General features: G+C 40.0%; 2 long non-coding RNA genes across 2 annotated transcripts; one reads left to right on the forward strand and one right to left on the reverse strand.

The window, feature by feature from the left end:
• Positions 1 to 8,706: 8,706 nt before the first annotated feature.
• LOC127539977 (uncharacterized) lies at positions 8,707 to 12,005 on the reverse strand. Its single transcript, XR_007948072.1, has 2 exons — positions 11,910 to 12,005; positions 8,707 to 9,082 (listed from the first exon to the last, which is right to left on the reverse strand). It is a non-coding gene; the product is annotated as an uncharacterized LOC127539977 (long non-coding RNA).
• Positions 12,006 to 12,069: 64 nt separating this feature from the next.
• On the forward strand, positions 12,070 to 21,086 carry LOC127539978 (uncharacterized). Its single transcript, XR_007948073.1, has 3 exons — positions 12,070 to 12,501; positions 12,697 to 12,831; positions 20,581 to 21,086. It is a non-coding gene; the product is annotated as an uncharacterized LOC127539978 (long non-coding RNA).
• The last annotated feature ends 1,607 nt before the right edge of the window (positions 21,087 to 22,693 follow it).

The following is a 22,693-nucleotide window of genomic DNA, read 5'->3' on the forward strand; positions in this document are numbered from 1 at the left end:
CCGAGCGGATCATCGTGGAGAAGCAGCCAGACCTTCCAGGTCACATGGACCCCTCAGAACCAGTGAATCCTGAGATCATGATCCTGCAAGATCAGCCAGGAGTCTGCAACTCTCATGCTGAACCTCCCTCAGACATCCAGGGTCAGATGTTCCTCCCAGGTGACGCTTCTCGTCAACTAATCCATCAGAGGAATGCCCTCATTCCTCCAATAGACTACAGCAGGCACTTCTCAGCCGGGACAAACCCAGAGCCTGCTCCGACACTGCAAGATTCTGAGAATAAGAATTCAGACTACAGCGAGATGGTCTTCCAGAAGCTGAACCAAAGATTTGCCTCCTTAACAAGACACCGAAGGCGGCGTTTCAATGGGCTCTCGTCCAAAACCAGAAGAAAACTCACCTATGCAGTGCTTTAAATTCACCACGCCAGCTTACAAAAGAAGCTCAAGAGGCTTTGAGAGAAGTTGAACTGGCTTTATCCAATGTGGTTGAGAGAGTCACTCAAAAACCCTTGGAAATAACAGTTTTTGCCACACAAGAGGCACCCACAGCAGTCCTTCATCAAGGAGACAGTGTGATAGAGTGGGTGAACCTCCCGGCACAACCAGAACAAAGCCTTACTCCTTACCCAGTGCTTGTGGCTAGAATTTTGTTAACGGCCATTAAGCGAGCAGTACAATTATCTGGGGCAAGACCTGATAAGATATACACCTTTTACACCAATACACAAATTAATGTGTGTTGTGAGACCATCCCAGAGTGGCAAATTTTATTAGCCATGGCTCCTAATTTTATACATGGGTCTCCATTAAAGATCACCAGACTTTTACATAATTGGCGATGGATTCTTGAAGAAAAAGTTTCTCAAGTTCCTCTTAAAGGACCAACTATCTTTACAGATGCATCCAAACACAATATTTGTGCTGTATACTCTCATGACTTAACTATAAAGAGAGTAGTCAGAACTCCTTTTCAGTCCACTCAGCAAAACGAATTATATGCAATCATGTTAGCTCTCACTTATTACCCAGGAGACGTAAATATAATATCTGATTCAGCCTATTCAGTAGGTGTGGTACAAAGAATTGCCACAGCCCAAATAAAATTTGCAGCTTCTAATATATATCAGCTCTTTAAGGAACTTCAGGAGCAAGTGAGAAAACATCCAGGTAAGATTTATATCTTGCATGTCCACTCACATAGTGGACTCCCAGGCCCTATTTTTGATGGGAATTCAAAGGCAGATAGCCTTTTAACTATGTTTAACTATGATATGCCTTTATTTCAGGAGGCCCAGGAATCCCATTCTAAGTACCATCAGGCTGCTCGAGCTTTGCGTTTACAATTTGGGATTACAAAAGAGGAAGCTAGGAGCATAGTAAAAAGCTGTACAGCTTGCCTTCCTTTCCATGCTCCTACACTACCTCCAGGGAAGAACCCTCATGGTTTGAGACCCAATGAAATCTGGCAAATGGATGTGACCCATTATAAATCTTTCGGTCGTCTGTCTTTTATCCATGTTGTGGTAGACACCTTTTCAGGATTCACTTTTGCCACACCAGCAGCAAAAGAGACAGCCCGAGTGGTCACTGAATTCCTCACGCAAGCATTTGCCATTATGGGTGTGCCACAAGCAATAAAAACAGACAATGGTCCTGCATACACCTCCAAACATTTTGCACACTTTTGTGCACAGTATAAGATTTTACACACCACTGGCATACTCTTGAATCCTCAAGGACAGGCAATAGTAGAGAGGAGAAACAGAGACATTAAGACGCTGCTCCAAAAACAAAAGAAAGGGGGAGCCACAGGTAACCCTAGAGAGCTTCTAAATCTAGCTCTTTATACTATTAACTTCTTGATTTTTGACAAAGATGCACTGGCTCCGGCAGACAGGTTTTATAACCCACCGGAAGGGCAATGTCCAGTGCGAGCAGCTCCACTATCTTTAGATAATCACCAGGTGATGTGGAGAGACCCAGAAAGTGGTGAATGGAAGGGACCAGATAGGCTAACTGCTTGGGGGAGAGGGTTTGCTTGTATCTCTACAGGTGGAGAAGGAATCAGATGGGTGCCAACGAGCCGTATTTGCCTTGTCCATCGCAGAGAGACGGAGCAGACCCTTGAAACGAAGGAGAAGACCCAAGAAACATCGGGTGGTTCTGTTGCTGATTGTGCTCACCATTGAAAGAGTGTGGCAGTTATGGCGTTTGACTCATGGACATAGAAAATCATTGGACTTCAAAACCCTCAGAAATCATTGGATTCTCTGAGACATAAGATTGTTGTAGGACTTTAAATCCCTCAGGAATCATTGGATTCTTTGAGACAGAAGACTTGAAAGCCCTCAGGAATCATTGGATTTTCTGAGAAATGATAAGACTGTTACAGGACTTCAAAATCTGCTGGAATCATTGGATTCCCTAAGACATAAAAAGACTTTTGCTGGACTTCAAAAACTTGGGGGGATCATTGGATTCCCTGATATGTGAAGCAATGGACAATAGACTAGTTTTGGACTATCTCTTGGCTGCTGAAGAGGTGTATGTGTGACTGCTGTTTACATACTCTCCTTCTAGGACTTCTGGCAATCTTTTACAACACAATGTTGATTTATATTGTTTGTTATACCGTTACTTGGGTGTATAATTCATGTTTGTTACACCACATCAAGCCTGCACTGACTGTGGGGAGAGTCATCACTAATAGCCTCTGCGTTGTTGCTATGTGCTATGTGCTATGTGTTCCCATGCTGATGGGTTTGTGCATAATAAGACCCTTGAGCCCAGAAACCTGCTAGCAACCCCCACTTCCCTTTGGTGCTTTTCATGTCCCTTCCTGAGATGTCAGGGAGGGCGTGATTATCTCCTTTTTAGTGCTTTCACCTCCCTTCCTGAGAAGTCAGGGGGGTCGTGATCACCTCCTTTTCGATGCTTTCACCTCCTTTCCTGAGAAATCAGGGAGGGTGTGATCACCTCCCCTTGGGGGCTCTGACCTCCCTGAGGAGTCAGGGATGGCATGATCACCTGTGTTCTAAAACAAAAGAAAGCGGGAGATGTAATGGGCTGAGGCTTGAGTTGATGCACTGAGGTCCCAAGCACATGTGGCTAAATAGTCATTGGACCATACTCTATTAATATATAAGCTTGGAGAAAGAATGGCCCCCACCCACTCTTTGTGCAAGTCCTGATGTGTTGTATAGGAAATGACGATTTTGGTGGGTGGAGGCAGGGGAGTGGAAAAGGAAGGGGAGGAGAGGCTTTTGGGATTGCCATTGCCACGGTTGGCTCGGCTCGCGTCGCTCTCTCTTAGCTGGCTTCCTGTCGCAACTGCCTCTATTTGCTATCGCAATCTTTCTTGCCTATATTTGCTATTGCAATCTTTATTCACCTCTTCACTTCAATAAATATTGAAGATTTTTCCCTTAACCTGAATTCCTGACTCCGGCTGATTTTAAATACGCGGTCATTACACCTTTTATGACACAGACATGGTACTGATACCTAAACCAGGTAGGTTGAAAACAGAGAAAGAAAATTATAGACCAATCTTCCTAATGAATATTGATGCTAAAATCTTAAATAAGATATTAGCAAAAAGACTACAGAAAATCATCCCCAGGAAAATACATCATGATCAAGTAGGATTTATATCAGGAATGCAGGGCTGGTTCAATATTAGGAAAACTATCAATAACATTGGCCATATTAATAATCAAATTAACAAAAACCATATGATCATCTCAATAGATGCAGAAAAAGCATTTGATAAAATCCAACATCCATTCCTATGAAAAACTCTTGAGAGTATAGGAATCAATGGATTCTTCCTTAAAATAATCAGTAGCATCTATTTCAAACCAGCAGTAAGCATTATATGTAACGGGGACAAACTGCAACCATTCCCAATAAGATTAGGAGTAAAACAAGGTTGCCCACTATCACCGTTACTATTTAATATTGTATTAGAAATGCTAGCTTTGGCAATAAGAGTTGAGAGAGAGATTAAAGGAATAAGAATAGGCAATGAGGAAACCAAATTATCACTCTTTGCTGATGATATGATGGTATACTTAGAAAACCCCAGAGATTCTACCAAAAAGTTATTAGAAATAATGTACACCTTCAGCAAAGTTGCAGGATATAAAATAAACCCACATAAGTCATCAGCATTCTTACATATCACTAACAAAACCCAACAGTTAGAGTTACAAAAAGAAATTCCATTTAAAGTAACTACTGATTGTATAAAATATTTAGGAATCTATCTGCCAAGGGAAAATCAGAAACTTTATGAGCAAAACTACAAACCACTTTCCACACAAATTCAGTCTGATCTAACCAACTGGAAAAATATTAAATGCTCTTGGATTGGGCGAGCAAATATAATAAAGATGACCATACTACCTAAATTAATCTACTTATTTAGCGCTATACCAATCAGACTCCCAAAAAACTACTTTGATGAATTAGAAAAAATAACAACAAAGTTCATATGGAAAAACAAAAGGTCAAGAATTTCAAGGGAATTAATGAAAAAAAAATCAAATGAAGGTGGCCTTAGCTGTACCAGATCTAAAATTATATTATATTGGCTAAGAAATAGACTAGTTGATCAATGGAATAGGTTAGGTTCAAAGGACAAAACAGCCAATAACTTTAATAATATAGTGTTTGACAAACCCAAAGACACCAGTTTCTGGGATAAGAATGCATTATTTGACAAAAATTGCTGGGAAAACTGGAAATCAGTATGGCAGAAACTAGGCATTGACCCACACTTAACACCGTACACCAAGATAAGATCAAAATGGGTTCATGATCTAGGCATAAAGAATGAGATAATAAATAAATTGGAAGAGCATAGGATAGTTTACCTCTCAGACCTATGGAAGAGGGAGGAATTTATGACCAAAGAAGAACTAGAGATCACTATTGACCACAACATAGAAAATTTTGATCATATCAAATTGAAAAGTTTTTGTACAAACAAAACAAATGCAAACAAGATTAGAAGGGAAACAATAAACTGGGAAAACATTTTTATAATCAAAGGTTCTGATAAAGGCCTCATTTCCAAAATATATAGAGAATTGACTCTAATCTATAAGAAATCAAACCATTCTCCAATTGATAAATGGTCAAAGGATATGAACAGACAATTCTCAGATGAAGAAATTGAAACTATTTATAGACATATGAAAATATGCTCCAAATCATTATTAATCAGAGAAATGCAAATTAAGACAACTCTGAGATACTACTACACACCTGTCAGATTGGCTAGAATGACAGGGAAAGATAATGGGGAATGTTGGAGGGGATGTGGGAAAACAGGGACACTGATACATCGTTGGTGGAATTGTGAACACATCCAGCCATTCTGGAGAGCAATTTGGAACTATGCTCAAAAAGTGATCAAACTGTGCATACCCTTTGATCCAGCAGTGTTTCTACTGGGCTTATACCCCAAAGAGATACTAAAGAAAGGAAAGGGACCTGTATGTGCCAAAATGTTTGTGGCAGCCCTGTTTGTAGTGGCTAGAAGCTGGAAAATGAAAGGATGTCCATCCATTGGAGAATGGTTGAGTAAATTGTGGTATATGAATGTTATGGAATATTATTGTTCTGTAAGGAATGACCAGCAGGATGAATACAGAGAGGACTGGCCAGACTTACATGAACTGATGCTGAGTAAAATGAGCAGAACCAGGAGATCATTATATACCTCAACAACGATACTGTTTGAGGATGTATTCTGATGGAAGTGGACCTCTTTGTTTTTTTTTTTTTAAAATTTTTTTTTAAATTTAAATTTTATTTTATTTAATAATAACTTTGTATTGACAGAATCCATGCCAGGGTAATTTTTTACAACATTATCCCTTGCACTCGCTTATGTTTCATTTTTTTTCCCGCCCTCCCTCCACTCTCCCCCCCCCCCAAGATGGCAAGCAGTCCTATATATGTTAAGTATGGTGCAGTCTATCCTAGATATAATACATATTTGCAGAACCGAACAGTTCTCCCACTGCACAGGGAGAATTGGATTCAGAAGGTAAAAATAACTCGGGAAGAAAATCAAAAATGCAAATAGTTCAAATTCATTTCCCAGTGTTCCTTCTCTGGGTGTAGCTGTCTCTGTCCATCATTTATCCATTGAAACTCAGTTAGGTCTCTTTGTCATAGAAATCCACTTCCATCAGAATACATCCTCATACAATATCATTGTCGAAGTGTATAATGATCTCCTGGTTCTGCTCATCTCACTTAGCATCAGTCCATGTAGGTCCCTCCAAGCCTCTCTGTATTCATCCTGCTGGTCATTCCTTAGAGAGCAATAATATTCCATAACATTCATATACCACAATTTACCCAGCCATTCTCCAATGGATGGGCATCCATTCATTTTCCAGTTTCTAGCCACTACAAACAGGGCTGCCACAAACATTTTGGCACATACAGGTCCCTTTCCCTTCTTTAGCACCTCTTTGGGATATAAGCCCAATAGAAACACTGCTGGATCAAAGGGTATGCATAATTTGATAATTTTTTGGGCATAATTCCAGATTGCTCTCCAGAATGGTTGGATTCGTTCACAACTCCACCAACAATGCATCAGTGTCCCTGTTTTCCCGCATCCCCTCCAACATTCATCATTATTTTTTCCTGTCATCTTAGCCAATCTGACAGGTGTGTAGTGATATCTCAGAGTTGTCTTAATTTGCATTTCTCTGATCAATAGTGATTTGGAACACTCTTTCATGTGAGTGGTAATAGTTTCAATTTCATCATCTGAAAATTGTCTGTTCATATCCTTTGACCATTTATCAATTGGAGAATGGCTTGATTTTTTATAAATTTGAGTCCGTTCTCTATATATTTTGGAAATGAGGCCTTTATCAGAACCTTTAATTGTAACGATATTTTCCCAGTTTGTTGCTTCCCTACTAATCTTGTTTGCATTCGTTCTGTTTGTACAAAGGCTTTTGAATTTGATATAATCAAAATTTTCAATTTTGTGATCAGTAATGGTCTCTAGTTCATCTTTGGTCACAAATTTCTTTCTCCTCCACAAGTCTGAGAGATAAACTATCCTATGTTCCTCTAATTTATTTATAATCTCATTCTTTATGCCTAGGTCATAGACCCATTTGGATCTTATCTTGGTATATGGTGTTAAGTGTGGCTCCTTGCCTAATTTCTGCCATACTAATTTCCAGTTATCCCAGCAGTTTTTATCAAATAATGAAATCTTATCCCAAAAATTAGCATCTTTGGGTTTGTCAAACACTAGATTGCTATAGTTGACTACTCTGTCTTGTGAACCTAACCTTTTCCACTGATCAACTAATCTATTTCTTAGCCAATACCAAATGGTTTTGGTGACTGCTGCTTTATAATATAATTTTAGATCTGGTACAGCTAGACCACCTTCATTTGTATTTTTTTTTTCATTAATTCCCTTGAGATTCTCGACTTTTTATTGTTCCATATGAATTTTGGTGTTATTTTTTCTAAATCATTAAAATATTTTCTTGGAAGTCTGATTGGCATAGCACTAAATAAATAGATTAGTTTAGGGAGTATTGTCATCTTTATTATATTTGCTCGGCCTATCCAAGAGCACTTAATATTTTTCCAATTATTTAAGTCTGACTTTATTTGTGTGGAAACTTTTTTGTAATTTTGCTCATATAATTCCTGACTTTCCTTTGGTAGGTAGATTCCCAAATATTTTATGCTTATGCTATCAACAGTTATTTTGAATGGAATTTCTCTTTGTATCTCTTGCTCTTGGATTTTGTTGGTGGTGTATAAAAATGCTGAGGATTTGTGGGGATTTATTTTGTATCCTGCTACTTTGCTAAAATTATGAATTATTTCTAATAGCTTTTTAGTAGAATCTCTGGGGTTCTCTAGGTATACCATCATATCATCTGCAAAGAGTGATAGTTTGGTTTCCTCATTGCCTACGCTAATTCCTTTAATCTCTTTCTCGACTCTTATTGCAGAGGCTAGTGTTTCTAATACAATATTGAATAATAATGGTGATAGTGGGCAACCTTGCTTCACTCCAGATCTTACTGGGAAAGGTTCCAGTTTTTCCCCATTGCATATGATGCTTACTGAAGGTTTTAAATATATGCTCCTGACTATTTTAAAGAAAAGTCCTTTTATTCCTATGCTCTCAAGTGTTTTTATTAGGAATGGCTGTTGGATTTTATCAAATGCTTTTTCTGCATCTATTGAGATGATCATATGGTTTTTGTTTGGTTGGTTATTGATATGGAAGTGAACCTCTTTGATAAAGAAAGCCTTAATTGATCAAAGATGGACAGAAGCAGCTACACCCAGAGAAAGAACACTGGGAAATGAATATAAACTGCTTGCATTTTTGTTTTTCTTCTCGGGTTATTTATACCTTCTGAATTCAATTCTCCCTGTGCAACAAGAAAACTGTTCGGTTCTGCACACATATATTGCATCTAGGATATACTGCAACCCATTCAACATGTAAAGGACTCTTGCCATCTAGGGGAACGGATGGAGGGAGGGAGGGGAAATATCGTAACAGAAGTGAATGCAAGGGATAATGCTGTAAAAAATTACCCTGGCATGCGCTCTATCAATAAAAAGTTATTAAAAAAAAAAGTACTAGGATATATGGTGACAGTTAGACAGCAGAATGACAAGAACCAAGCAAGATTTAGTGTGTTTATTGTAAATTTTGGCAGGGGGACCCGAATGAGGTCTTGGAGCATTTGTGGCCAGCAATGAGGAGGACCTTGGCTAACTTCACATAGACATTTAGTTTATGTGACACACAGAAGTCACAGTTTCTCTTAGAGGTTTCCATTTAATATGTTTTTGGGAAATACCATGACAGTTTGCCAGGCGTCTCCTGCCTGCCCTTGCCACCACAACCTGGTGTAAGATCTGCCGGGAATTCTACGTGTACACCATCGCTCCCAGGGTTGGGGCTCCTTTCCGTGACTGGCAGGCTCAAGAACCCTACCTTATCGTCTCTATCCTTCTTCATAATATCAGCCGTACTAAGAGAGTTTAGGCCATTTACCCTGAAGGGGAAAGGGAATCAAAAGAGAAAAGGCATTTACATATCTACCTCCTATGTGCCAGGTGTTGTAATACAACAAATAAAGTGTTGTGAGCACCTTACTCTTAATATATTATCTAATTTGATGTTCACAATAACCCTGAAAGATGGGTGGTATTATCATCATTTTATAGTTGGGGAAACTGAGGCAGACTATGGTCAATGGCTTTCCTGAAGTCACACAGCTAGTAAGTGTCTGAGACTGAATTTCAACCAGTTTTCCTGCCCCCAGACACAATATTCCATGGATGGCACCATCAGTTACCTCTGATTTGAGTGTCAAGAATCTCATTTCCACTGTTAGGTCCTGATGAGTACAAATAATGAGTCCCCAGAAGTATTCCTATATGTATTCCAATTCTATTTGAAATGATAATTTAAATTATAATAAAATAAATAATTTATTTATAATCAGGACCCTGCTGTATAGAAGGGTACAAAAAGGGGAGGAGAGGTCCCTTGGGGAAGCTAAGTGGTAGAGCAGCAGCTAAAGGACCAGTCTTGGGGCCAGGAAAATGTGAGTTCAAATTCCCTCCCAGGCCCAGAGTTTAGGTGATCCTGTCATTTACTCATTCTCAGCCTGTTTTCTTATCTGTAAAGTGGGTATGATATCCTCAGCCCTTTCTCATGGGGTTTTTGTGGAAAGCAAACGAAGTAATATATCCACTTTTTTTATCTACTTACTGTATGTCAGCTGTTATTATCAACTTTTTTTTTTTTCAAATACAGGCAACTACAGCACACAATAGTAGACAGCATCTAAAGTCTAGTCCTGACTTCTTTTTAACATCCTTTCTTTCTTAACTTTTTTGTATCATGGACTTTTTTGACAGTCTGGTGACTGCCTCTTCTAGGAATAGAAGTTTTTAAATGCTTAAAATAAAAGAAATAGGATCACAAGGGAATCAGTCCTACTGAAATAGGTTGTTTTTTTTGAATAGTTTTTATTTTTTCTCAATAGTATTTCATTTTTTCCAAATACAGGGAACGATAGTTTTCAACATTATTAAAAATAGTTTTGAAAATCAACTTTATATATCCCAGGTTGAGAACCCCTGGCTCTACGCACTTAACTTTCCCCCTCTCTCAGGTGGTGGTCATAATGATGATGATGTTGGGGGTGGTCATAATGATGATGATGTTGAGGGTGATGATGGGGGTGATGGGGGTGGTCATAATGATGATGATGTTGGGGGTGGTCATAATGATGATGATGTTGAGGGTGATGATGGGGGTGATGGGGGTGGTCATAATGATGATGATGTTGGGGGTGATGATGGGGGTGATGATGGTGGGGATGATGGTGATGGTGGTGGTCATAATGATGATGATAGTGATAGTGGTGGGGATGGTGGGGATGGGGATGGGGATATGGTGGAGGGGATGATGGAGATGTTGATTACCAGGCATTGTACAAAGCACTTTCTTAAGGATAGAATGTCCCTCTCCCTGTGCAACAAGAGAATTGTTCAGTTCTGCAAACATATATTGTATCTAGGATATACTGCAACATATCTAACATATATAGGACTGCTTGCCATCTAGGGGAGGGGGTGGAGGGACGGAGGGGAAAAATCGGAACAGAAGCGAGTGCAAGGGATAATGTGTTAAAAAAAATTACCCTGGCATGGGTTCTGTCAATATAAAGTAATTATTAAATAAAATAAAAAAAATTTTTAAAAAAGGGTGTAAGCAAAGGAAAAAAAGGATAGAATGTCCCTATCACCTTTTTTCTTTTTGGAGGAAAGAACAGAGTGTGGTAGGATAAATACCTGCCAGGGTTTCTCCACAACCTGGATTAGGGCCATACCTCCCTCTAACCTTAGCAGCTCTCGGCCCCCTCCCCTTCAATTCATTCTGATTGTGAGCACATTTTAAATTACCTTCCCTACTTCTGTGTATCTTTACTAGAAATTGAAACTTTAACTTTGGTAGCAGGATCTCTGGCAGGCAAAGTGAGAGTAACATGCAAGTGAAGCGCTAATCCATTTCTTTCCACAAGGTTAAGTGAATAAAGGATCAATGCAATGAATGAGGGAAAGTTTGAAATTCACAAAGTAGACTCAAACAGGAATCTATTTTGTATCAGCTGCCAACATGTTGTCTTCTGAACTATAAGGGATTCGTGAGATGACAATGTGGTGTGAGCAGAAGAAAAGTCAGCTCTGATGGGACCAAAGCATGGATCTCATCTGGTTGCACTCCTCTCCCCACCTACTCCCACTCCCATCTCTGCTTATTGAATTACCCATATTCCAGGTCATTTCCTCAGAGCTGATTTCAGGGACCTAACCCCCAAATAATTTATTCTTTTAATCCTTGAGGATGTTTTATTTGCCACGTCTAATATTTAAAAGTTTCAGCGGGGGAGAGAGAGAGTGGGAGCACACTAAGAAGTGATGAATTCTGTGTCAAAAGTCTAGTTGTGTAAGGGCAGCTAGGTGGTGCAGTGGATAGAGCCCCAACCCTGAAAGGAACTGAGTTCAAATCTAGTGTCAGACACTTAACACGTCCTAGCTGTGTGACTCTGGGCAAGTCACTTAAACCCAATTGCTTCAACCAAAAAAAAAAAAAAAAGTCTATTTGTGCTGTTTTATCATCTAGCTGTGCTTTGTCACAAAGAAAAAAGGCATATTCAGAAAGAGTGACATCATAAGCAAATTAGAAGAACAGGATAGTTTACCTCTCAGATCTGTGGAGAAGGAAGGAATTTGTTTTGTAAATAAAAAGCTTTAATTAAAATTTTTTTTTAAAAAAAGGAAACCTCTGCATATAAGCTGAGCACTAACCTCATCTGATGAGCAGTTGCCTTGTTTACCTTCTCCATGGAGACCTAGCTCATTGTGACATGCTCAAGAACACCAAGGTTTTCTGACTATAAAGGCGATGTTCTGTCCACAGCAACCCAGTTGTATCCTGACAGCCAAGGGAGAGAGAGGAATGGGTGGGTGGGTGGGTGAACAGACGAATGGAGATGGATGAGTGGACAATACAGACTAATAGATTAGATAGATAGGCAACTGATGGGATGAATAGATAGTCTAAACAGATAGATTGATGAATATAGATATACTGATGCATAGATAAATAGATAATAATCAATGGATGGATAAGTAAATAGATAGATTTATAGGTAGAAAAGAGATTTATAGGCAGAAAGAAGATTTATAGGTAGAAAAGATAGGTAGAAAAGAGATTTATAGGTAGTAAAGAAATTTATAGGTAAAAAAGAAATTTATAGGTAGAAAAGAGAATGAATAGAAGGATTAAAATATAGAGATAGCGAGGACATGTAAATAAATAGACTGGATAAATAGATCCTTTCTGGCAGTAATGAGCATCATACCAAGAGCTGCTCTCAAAGATTGAGATTGTCTTCAAGTCAGTATTAAATTATTATATTTTATTCTCTAATTTCGTAAGCTAAAATGTTGCTTTCTATCTGGCTTGGAAAAGTGTAGATTCTCTTTTCTCCTCTCTTCCCCCTCCCCCCAAATTGCAGTTTTTGGATGGTTATTCCAGTAGATCAATTGGACACATATCTTTCACTAATGCGGTAACATTTTACCTTTTCAGGCAACCTATAAGCCATTGCTGAAGCAGATTATGGAGGAGATAGTGAACCCAGAGCCACCAGATTCTGGCGATATTGAACACGTGTCTTCGGGCCTCAGCGACCTACTTAAAACGGGATTTAGCATGTTCATGAAGGTAAAGCAACTACATGGAGATAATCTACCTGCAGTTCCCTCTTGCAGGTGACGGAATGTGTCATGCAGAGAACTGAAATGAGGGTACATCATTAGCACAAGCTTTGGGTGTTTTGTTAAAACAAAATGGAGACGCTCATGTCGATGAAAATTCGAGGAGAAGAATTGAGATAGTGGCCGATCCTCACGCCTTAGCACTGAAGTCATATATCGAACCTATCATTCCAGGGTCAACTGGGTTTTCTAAGGTAGGAGTCAAGTGTTATTAATTTACATGTTCTCTAAAAATATATGCTATTCCTCTCCAGATTTTTCAGTGGCTCCCCAGTGCCTCCAGGATCAATTGTAAATTATTCAGCCTTTCACTGCCTGATGGCTGCCTATCTTTTTAGATTTACTTCACATCCCTCCCCTTGAGGCATTCTTTATTCCAGTAAAATTAAGCTACTTGCTGTTCTTGAGCATTAATCTCCCATGGTTTTACCCAGACTCTGCTCCCTAACAAGAATGCTCTCCCTCCTCCTCTCTACTTCTTAGCTCTATTCACTTTAGGATCCTTACTTCCTTCAGGGAAGGATTTTCTGATTCCCCAAGTGATGGGGTGCTTCTCTCCTTCACATGTCTTGGATTTATTCATCTTCTTAACTCAATGTGCCTGTTCCCCACTAGAATGAAAGTCACTGGGTTCTGCAGTAGTACATGCCTGACGTATCTGTTCCGCTTGAGCCTGAGTGGGCTAAGCTGTCCCACACCAGAGTGGATCTGCTGTCCACTCTAACTTCAGTCTTAATATAGGGATCAAGGTAGGGCCAGGCTGCTGAGTAGTATCCCTATATGTCCTAGAAGTACAAATAGTCTGGGAAAGAGAGACCCTATCTTTAAAAACAAACAAACAAACAAACAAAAAAAAAAAAAAACCAGATTCTTTGAGTTCAGAAACTATTCTTTTTCATCATCCTATGCCTGGTTCCCAGGGAAAAAAATGACTTTCAAATAGTAGAGATTTAATAAATGCTTGTTGAATTGAATTACATATAGATGAAGACTTTTTCTAAAATTATTGGCAGCTGGGTAGTACAGTGGATAACACTGTTGGACCTCACTTGAATCAGCAACTGATATCAAACACCAGCTGTATGACTTTGGGCAAGTCACTTAATCTCTGTTTGCCTAAGTTTCCTCAAATGTAAAATGGGAATGATAATATCTACCTGGCAGGATTGCTGTAAAGTACTTAGCACTTTATATAATAGGCACTATATAAATGTTGTTCCCTCTCTCCTTCATTCCCTAGACTTGGTTAGTTATAAACCATGTTTTGGTGTAAACTAAGGCCATATACTATTTCCTTTTTTTATTTCATTCATTCAACAAACATTCATTAAATGCTAAATATAAAAAATAGACTGTTCAGTAAGAAGTTTGAGGTATGATTCTGTTCAGGTCTGACCAGGCTCCCACACCATCACTTCCTGAACAACCACTATACTTTTTTCTGCTCAACAGAAAACTTGCTGATGAAATCCAGAATTTCTCTAATTACTATTGGGCAGGAGTGAAGGTAGCAGCGATGTTCAAATATTAAGCAACACTGCTTGAGGATTAAGATAGAAAAAGCTCCTTGTTTGATCTGCTTCTCAACTCCATAAATTTTTTCTATGTTTAAAACATAAAGTTGCTAAATTGAAATCAATCTAAACAAGATGAAGTGTAGATCAAAATAAATGCATGATTTACACATAAAGGGTGATAACTATAAGCAAATTAAGAAATAGTTTATCAGATTTATGGATAGGGGAAGAATTTAGGACCAAAGAAAATACAGGGGAGCATTACAAAATGGTTAAGTAGATAATTTTGAATATGCAAAATTAGAAAGTTTTTGAGCAAACAAAACCAAGGCAAACAAAATTATAAAGAAAGCAGAAACCTGGGGGAAATTTTTGTAATAGGTATCTGTGAGATAAAGCCTACATTTTTCAAATAGATAGAGAAATGAAGCAAATTTATAAAAATACAAGTCATTCCCCAATTGATAAATGGCCAAAGGATATGAGCAGGCAATTTTTAGACAAAGAAATCAAAGCTCTCTCTAGTCATATGAAAAGAAAAATGCTCTCAATCTCTATTAATCAGAGAAATATAAATTAAAACAGCTCTGAGGTACTACTTCATACTTAATCAGAGAGGTTACTATGACAAAAAGAAAAATGTTGGATATTGCAAGGCCTGTGGGAAACTGGGACAGTAACTTATTGTTAGTGGACTTGTGAATTGATTCAACTCTCCTGGGCATACCTTTTGATCCAGCAATACCACTGCTAAATCTATGTCCCAAAGACATCCAAAAAAGGGGGAAAGGACCTATTTGTTCAAAAATATTTATAGCAGCTCTTTTTGTAATGGCTAAGAATTGGAAATCAAAGCTGTGGTATGTGATCGTAATGAAATATTATTGTGCTATAAGAAATGGCAAGCAGGATGATTTCGGAAAAACCTAGAAAAGACTTATATGAACTGATTCCAAGTGGAGTGAATAGAACAAGGAGCATGTTGTACACAGTTAACGGCAATATTATTCAGTTAAGAACTGTGAATGACATAATGATTCTCAGCAATACAATGATCCAAGACAATCCCAAAGGACTCATGATGAACCATATAATCTGCCCTCTGAGAAAGAACTGATACTGAATATAGACCAATGAGTATAGACCAAAGTATGCTGTTTTTGTTTTCTTTCTTTCTTCTTTCTTTCTTCCTCTCTTCCTTCCTTCCTTCCTTCCTTTCTTTCTTTCCTTCTTTCTTTCTTCCTCTCTTCCTTCCTTCCTTTCTTTCTTTCCTTCTTTCTTTCTTTCTTCCTCTTTTTTCTTTTTCTTCCTTTCTCCCTCTTTCTTCCTCTCTTCCTTCCTTCCTTCCTCCCTCCTTTCTTCCCTTCCTTCCTTCCTTTCTCTCTCCCTTTCTTTCTTCCTCTCTTCCTTCCTCTCTTCCTTCCTTCCTTCCTCCCTCCTTTCTTCCCTTCCTTCCTTCCTTCCTTCCTTCCTTTCTTTCTTTCTTTCTTTCTTCTTTCTTTCTTTCCTTCTTTCTTTCTTTCTTCTCTCTATTTCTCTTTCTCTCTCTTTCTCTCTTTCTTCCTGTCTTTCTGTCTTTTTTCTTTCATTCAAGTCTTCTTGTACAAAATAACTAGTATGGAAATATTTTACATAATTGCAAAAAAGTTTATGATTTAAGTTAGAAATGACTATATTGGCAACTTGCTTTTTTTTCCCTATCTGTTGAGATATCATCAATTTTAGGGGAGGATGTTATTCATCACTCTGTGTCCAAAGCCTTCTAGCTTTCTTTCTGAATATTCATTGTGTGTGTGTGTGTGTGTGTGTGTGTGTGTGTGTGCTTGAGAGAGAGAGAGATAGAGAATGGAGAGAGAGAGAAAGATGGAGAGAAGAGTGTGAATATGTGTGTAATTGTGTATGTGACTGTGAGGAAAAGTGATTGTGTGAGTGTGCATGTGTGTCTGTGTGTATGAGTTTGTGTGTGTGTGAGAGGGCACACAGGTGCCCATTTTCACATGAGAGATTCCCAAAGGGAGGGGGAAGCCTTGCCCCACCTTTCTCAGCTTCTCCCAGCTAAGAAATCCCAGAGGCCCTGAAGGCAGAGCCCGTGGCCTGCATCCCCCTCCCCCCGTATTTTCTGCTGGGGGGCAGACATGGGAAGGCTCTGGCATCTGCCGTCACAAGCCATAGCTTGGAAAAGGGGAAAACAAAGGGCACAATCCTGCCGGTGGGCCGGGCGTGAGTGGGAGGACAGTGGGGGATGTGAGCACAAAGGCCTCCGAGATAGTTGTCTTTGCCTCTGCTTTGGGAGCTGCTGGGAGAGAAGGCCGTGAGGGCTTGGGCCCCTCGTGCCCCCCTCCCATAGGGCTTTTCTGCCCCCCCTCTGGCCAGGACGCACTCTGGCACTGGGCGCCTCTCCCCCTTGTACGAACAGCATATAAAACTCCAGGATATAGTTGTCTGCAATCACCCAAGCTTGTTGACATACAAATTATGGCTGCCCTGAGGCTGCAGAGGAACTCAAGTGTTTGTCTCAGAGGCCCTTGTTTTCATGTCTGAGAGCATGAACCCCTTGAGTCAGATGTGTCCCCCTTTTTTCACTTTCTCTTCCTTCCTTGAGTGGGATACAATGCTCTGATCCAGGAGTTGAGCGCCGTGCCTTGCTCATTTATTCCAGAAGTGTTGACACATGAGTAGGAAAGGGAAGGCTGAGCAGGGAACATCCTTCTCCCTCCAGCACCCAAGCTTCCCTGGCTCTGGGCTCCTATGGTCCCCCTACACATCCCACTGATTTTGGTCATTGGGAAGGGTGACACAGCTGAAGGCAGTTTGCTGCCAGCCGGCCCCTTGCCACTGGCTTCTTTGTAGGTCTCTGGATAGATTTCAAGGGGGCAGGTCCATGAATGTGGATGGGGGGGGGCATATATGCTTTTATTTTCACTAACTTCTGGTTACAATTTAGCATTTCCTCCAATTATGAATTTAAAAGAAAATAAGAATAAAAAAAAAACATAGGGAAAGGTTTCCTCCTATAGTTCTTCCCCAGTTGATTCATGATGCAAAAAAAGTTAAGAATCTCTGGATCAAGCCATAGATTAGTATACTGGTGTGGGTTGAATCTCGGCTCAGACTTTGGGTCTGCCCTCACTTTTTCAAAAACATTTCTAAATGTTTCAGATAGGTATGGCATTGTACTAGGAATTAAGGAGCCCACAAAAATAAATGGTTAATAACTTGTCTCTCTGGTGCTCTAAGGTCCATCCAATGCTTTCCTCATAATACCCCCTATGAAGGGGAGGTCATATAATCACTATTCTCCCAAATTTGTAGATGAGGAAACTGAGGTTTTTAGCAAGTGAGTAGTAAAGATGGGATCCAAATCCAGATCATCTGAGACCATACCATTGTTCTTCCCACTAAACCGTGTCTCCTTCATGGGAGGTCTAGAGCATTATCAGTGACCTGTCTTCTCTTTACAGAAAAGATGATAGAGAACAAAAAGGGAAGGAAAAAGAGGGAAGAAAGGGAAAAGAGAAAGTCATATCTTTATCACTCAACAGCAGATTTTCAGAAACAATTTCCTTGGGTAGAATTCAAGGACACCTGGCCATCAGTTTCCTTGAGAGTAGTGGGATATTGGGGGAGAGGGGGGAGGAGGATGGGAGGGTTCCTATGCATATGACGAGAGAAAGCCTGCAGGTCCAGTGAATGAAAAGAATATTGCACTGAGAGGTCAAAGACCTGAATCTAAGTCATCATTTCACCACTTCTGTTTTCCTTATTTAGAAAATGTAGTAGTTGGATAAGGAGGAAGGGCTGCTTCTCTGACAAGAAGTGAGAAAAGGGGGAATTCTCAGCCTCACAGGGGAGAGACCCAGGCCCAGCTTGGCTTGGACAGCCCAAAGAGCCTTCTTGTGTTATGGTTCTGTAACAGAAGGTCTCGATTCCACGGAATGGGAAGGTTCCAAGAGTTAGAATTACTCAATCCCGATTCTACTTCTGCGCCTAAACGACATGGTGCTCATAAAGCTTCGACTAAATGTTCAATTTCCCTTTCCCTTCCCACAAAGATACCTTCATATATATTTTAAGGCCAGCATTTTCAAAGCCTACAGCTGATGTGCTTTGACTATTTGGGTGAACTTGGCCGTTGTGGCTGAATTTATATATATACAGAGAGAGAGAGAGAGAGAGAGAGAGAGAGAGAGAGAGAGAGAGAGAGAGCATATCTGCATATTCTAGATAGACATAAGATAGATATATAGAATATATTATATATGTGTGTGTGTGTGTGTGTGTGTTGTCAGCTGTAGGCAAAAATACCTTGCGCAGATTGATGGGAATGTGAACTTTTGCTCATTGTCATTATGTTGACCCACCATCTAACTTTTATTTCTTCTTCCCTCCCTAAGCACCACCACCTCCAAAGCTACCAGTGTGGCTCAAATTCACCAACCTGTTATGGACAGAGTTCTTAGAATTAATATTATGTTCTGGATTTTAGATTCTGGAGGTTAAAAACTGGCTGGAATCTGGTCTCTCCACAGAATCTCATACTGTACCACAGACTGCGCAGGTCTTGTTGATAGAGAGCTTATTTAAACTATAAATTGAGAAGTGTAATCCTTGAGCCTGGGACTTTATATTATTCATAGAAGAACTTGTCCTTTTTTTTCTCGTATTTAGGATTTTTTTTTCCTGTCTCAAAAATAGCAAGGATGACACCATATTGATTTTAAAAAGGCATTTTCTCTTTCGAAAGGAAGGAAGATAACCAACTATTGTAGAGACCATACTTTCCTCTGGAATCTATCTTACATAAAACCCAAGTTTTATGTTCTCTAAATAATCAGTTACTTTCATAATCTATTTTCGCTTTGAAAGACCAATTTTTTTAAGGGTAAGGCCTAGATTTAAACTACAATGAGTAGATATTGCCAGTTATCTTTGGATTCCACTTCTAGTTAGGTTTTCTTTCTTCTCTGACCCAAATTAGGAGAATTCTTTCACTTTTTTTTAAAAGTTTTATTGACATTTTCTTTTTGTACATCACAGCTCCAAATAATAATAATAAAGTAATAAAAATCAATAGCATTTATTTAATAGTTTAAAGTTTGCAGAGAACTTTAGAAATATTTCATCTGATACAGCAAAAAAGGTGGGTACTTTGGTCTCCATTTTACCGATGAGGAAACTAAGGTAGGCAGCCTTGTTCTCTCTCAGTTGTGGTTCATCCTTTATTTCTGAAGAGGACTAACAACATTCAGGATAATGTCTTGACTCATAGCTACTAGATATTTGCATTTGGATTTGAATTGAGGACTTTATGACTCAAGTTTCATGCTCTGTCCCTCTTACCCCTAAGCTGTAGAAAGCCTCAGGGTCTCATAATAATTGACATTTATATGGCACTTTTGTTGTTTAGCTGTGACTCCATTTAGGGTTTTCTTGACAAAGATACTGGCTACTATTGCCCTCTGACCCTAGATTTAGAGCAATCCAACTCCGTTTTACACACCCAATGCAGCAGATCTGGGATTTGAATCCATAGCCTCCAGCTCCAAAGCCAGCCCTTCCCAGTGTACAGGACTTTCTCCTTTCTAGGGTAGACAAGCCCAAAACAAAGATTACCATTGACCCAATGCTTCCTTGGCTCTGGAAAGCCCTTTTTGCTCCAGGGATGGAGAACCCAAACCAGAGGAAGGTTTGAGTTAGGGCGTGGAAGGGCCGGAGCATCAGGACCCCATGCTTGAAAATGATCTGAAAGACTGTGCAAAAGGGAGCAGCTATTCATCTTTGAAGCCAGAGAGTGGTATTAGGAGGGAGCAATTCTAACTGAAAGCAAAATCACGTTGTGTCCAAATTCTCAGCAGTAGAGTTGCTATCTACAGTAGTGGAGAACAGAAACTTAAGTGTCCGAGTTCTGAGGGATGGGGAGTGATGGGCACACACTCTGAGATGGAGCACAAGGTAGCCATCATGCTACCCCAAGCCATGAACCTCAGAAAATCTAAAATTGGCTTACGTTCCATTCTTGAAACTTGGAAATGGGGTCTGTCTGCCCCCAAAACCACCCCCCCAAGTCCATGAAAAAGTAATACCCCATGCCCTTTTGTTTCTTTCACCATGGCTAAGGCAGGATCGGATTTTCCCTCCCTAATTATATGTGGTGTTTCCCCACCCCCTCCTGTTCTTAGGTTATTGTGCCATCCTTGGGACTCCTGAACCCACTCAACATTCCGGAGCTGTTATTGGCAACGGATCGACTTCATCCAGACATTGGCATCTGAGCCAGAACCATCTCCTAGATGATGATAAGACTTAGCCGGTCTGGAAAGACCTGCTCTATTGTCTGTCATGCGTTGAGATACATTTCCAAAACTGAGCCTACCCTGGTACTACTAGTAGGAAGAATTGAATCTTGCCCTGAAGGCCTTCGATAATGGGGAGGGGGGGAGGGGGGGAATGTTCTGTTGCTAAGACTGTTGCAACGTTATGTTGCCAAGATTATTGAAATGTTATATTATTGAGATTGTTACTGGTTTTAAAATTTTTTCTTTTTCTGTTTCTGAAGTTGAGATGTTATATTGAAATTGTTACTGATTTTAAAAAAAAATTCTTTTTCTGTTTCTAAAGCTTAAAGATGTTATATTGTTTGAGATTGTTACTGGTTTAAAATAAAAATTCTTTTTCTGTTTCTAAAGGTGTCAAGCTGTCATTCATTCGCTCCCACATGATTACTGATATTTCCCATTTCTTCTGTGCTATCTGGTGATTAGACTTGCCGGCTCGTTAATCCTAAAGAAATACTTATTGGCAAACTTATTAGATAAATTAAATTTTTTCCCCTATTTGCAGCTAGTCAATATAGCCGATGGGTAAAGCCTGGCTATCTGCATTTGAGAATAAGGGAGAGAGGCAGATGTGTTCTTCTTTGAGATTGTGAAACCACTGTAAGCAGGACCTTTGCAATCAGAGACTGGGGACCGTCTGAAAGTCTGGAGGAAAGAGGTAGTGGGGGGTTGGGTTAGCAACCAGAGAAGTCCCTGGGAAGCTAGGAACTGGCCCTCCTGAAGTCTTTTGGATCTTTCTGGAGGGGCAGAGCATCCATTCCACACCGGAGAGGCAATTCAGAATGATAGGGACTGGCTTAGAGATTCGCATCCCGGTGCTTCCTCTCAGCTCTAGGGGAAGGCTGAGCCAGAAAATAATTGGTCCCCACAGGCATGTGCTAGAGCCACCCCCCCCAATTCCCCTTTGGAGTTCTCTTCTGCCTGAGTCCCCACAGGCATGTGCTAGAGCCCCCCGCCTCCCCCCAATTCCCCTTTTGAAGTTCTCTTCTGCCTGATTTTTGCTCATTCAATCTGGATGGCTGAAATGTAAAGCTTCTGTTTCTGAAAATCTAACCTTTCATCAGAAGCTGGGAACCTAAACCCAATGGATGAAGGGGTAACGCAAGAGTCCCAGAAAAGCAAATGGGTGCTCTAGAGCCGGCATGATTGGAGATGGGAAAACCCCATCTGATTTGATTCCATCGTTAATGGCAAACCTGGGTGAGCCACAAAAGATGTTTGCCCTGATTGATAAAGCTGGAACAATACCTCTTGTGAATTGATGTACAGGCCGTGGCAATAAAATGAAACCATACAAACTCCCAAGCAGGCTGCAGCCTTAATTGGCTCAAGGGCCCCAGAAGGCACCAGACAAGCCAGTCAAGCCGGCTTCCAGAACAAGTCGTTAGCTTGGGCTTGGGAAGCCTCCTAGGGTGTGGAAGAGGTCTGGATTTCTCTCTGACAGCACCTTCTCATCCTCCGACTCGGGCTTTCCATTCTGGCTTTTGGGGTTGGATGGTCTTATCTACAGAAAACTGCCTTCTTGAGGGCAGGAACTGTTTGAGTTTGGCCTTTGTAGCTCTGCCATTTTTCCAATTCAAATCACTTCAATTTACCAACATTTATTAAGGAAGGAAACAAGCATTATTTTTTTTAATAATTTTTTATTGATAGAACGCATGCCAGGGTAAATTTTTACAGCATTATCCCTTGCATTCATTTCTGTTCCGATTTTTCCCCTCCCTCCCTCCACCCCTTCCCCAGATGGCAAGAGTCCTGTACATGTTGAAGGGGTTGCAGTATATCCTAGATACAATATATGTGTGCAGAACCAAACAGTTTTCTTGTTGCACAGGGAGAATTGAATTCAGAAGGTATAAATACTCCGGGAGGAAAAACATAAATGCAAGCAGTTTATATTCATTCCCAGTGTTCTTTCTCTGGGTGTAGCTGCTTCTGTCCATCTTTGATCAATTAA

The sequence above is a fragment of the Antechinus flavipes genome, chromosome 6 (assembly GCF_016432865.1).
Source record: "Antechinus flavipes isolate AdamAnt ecotype Samford, QLD, Australia chromosome 6, AdamAnt_v2, whole genome shotgun sequence".
Classification (NCBI taxonomy): domain Eukaryota; kingdom Metazoa; phylum Chordata; class Mammalia; order Dasyuromorphia; family Dasyuridae; genus Antechinus; species Antechinus flavipes.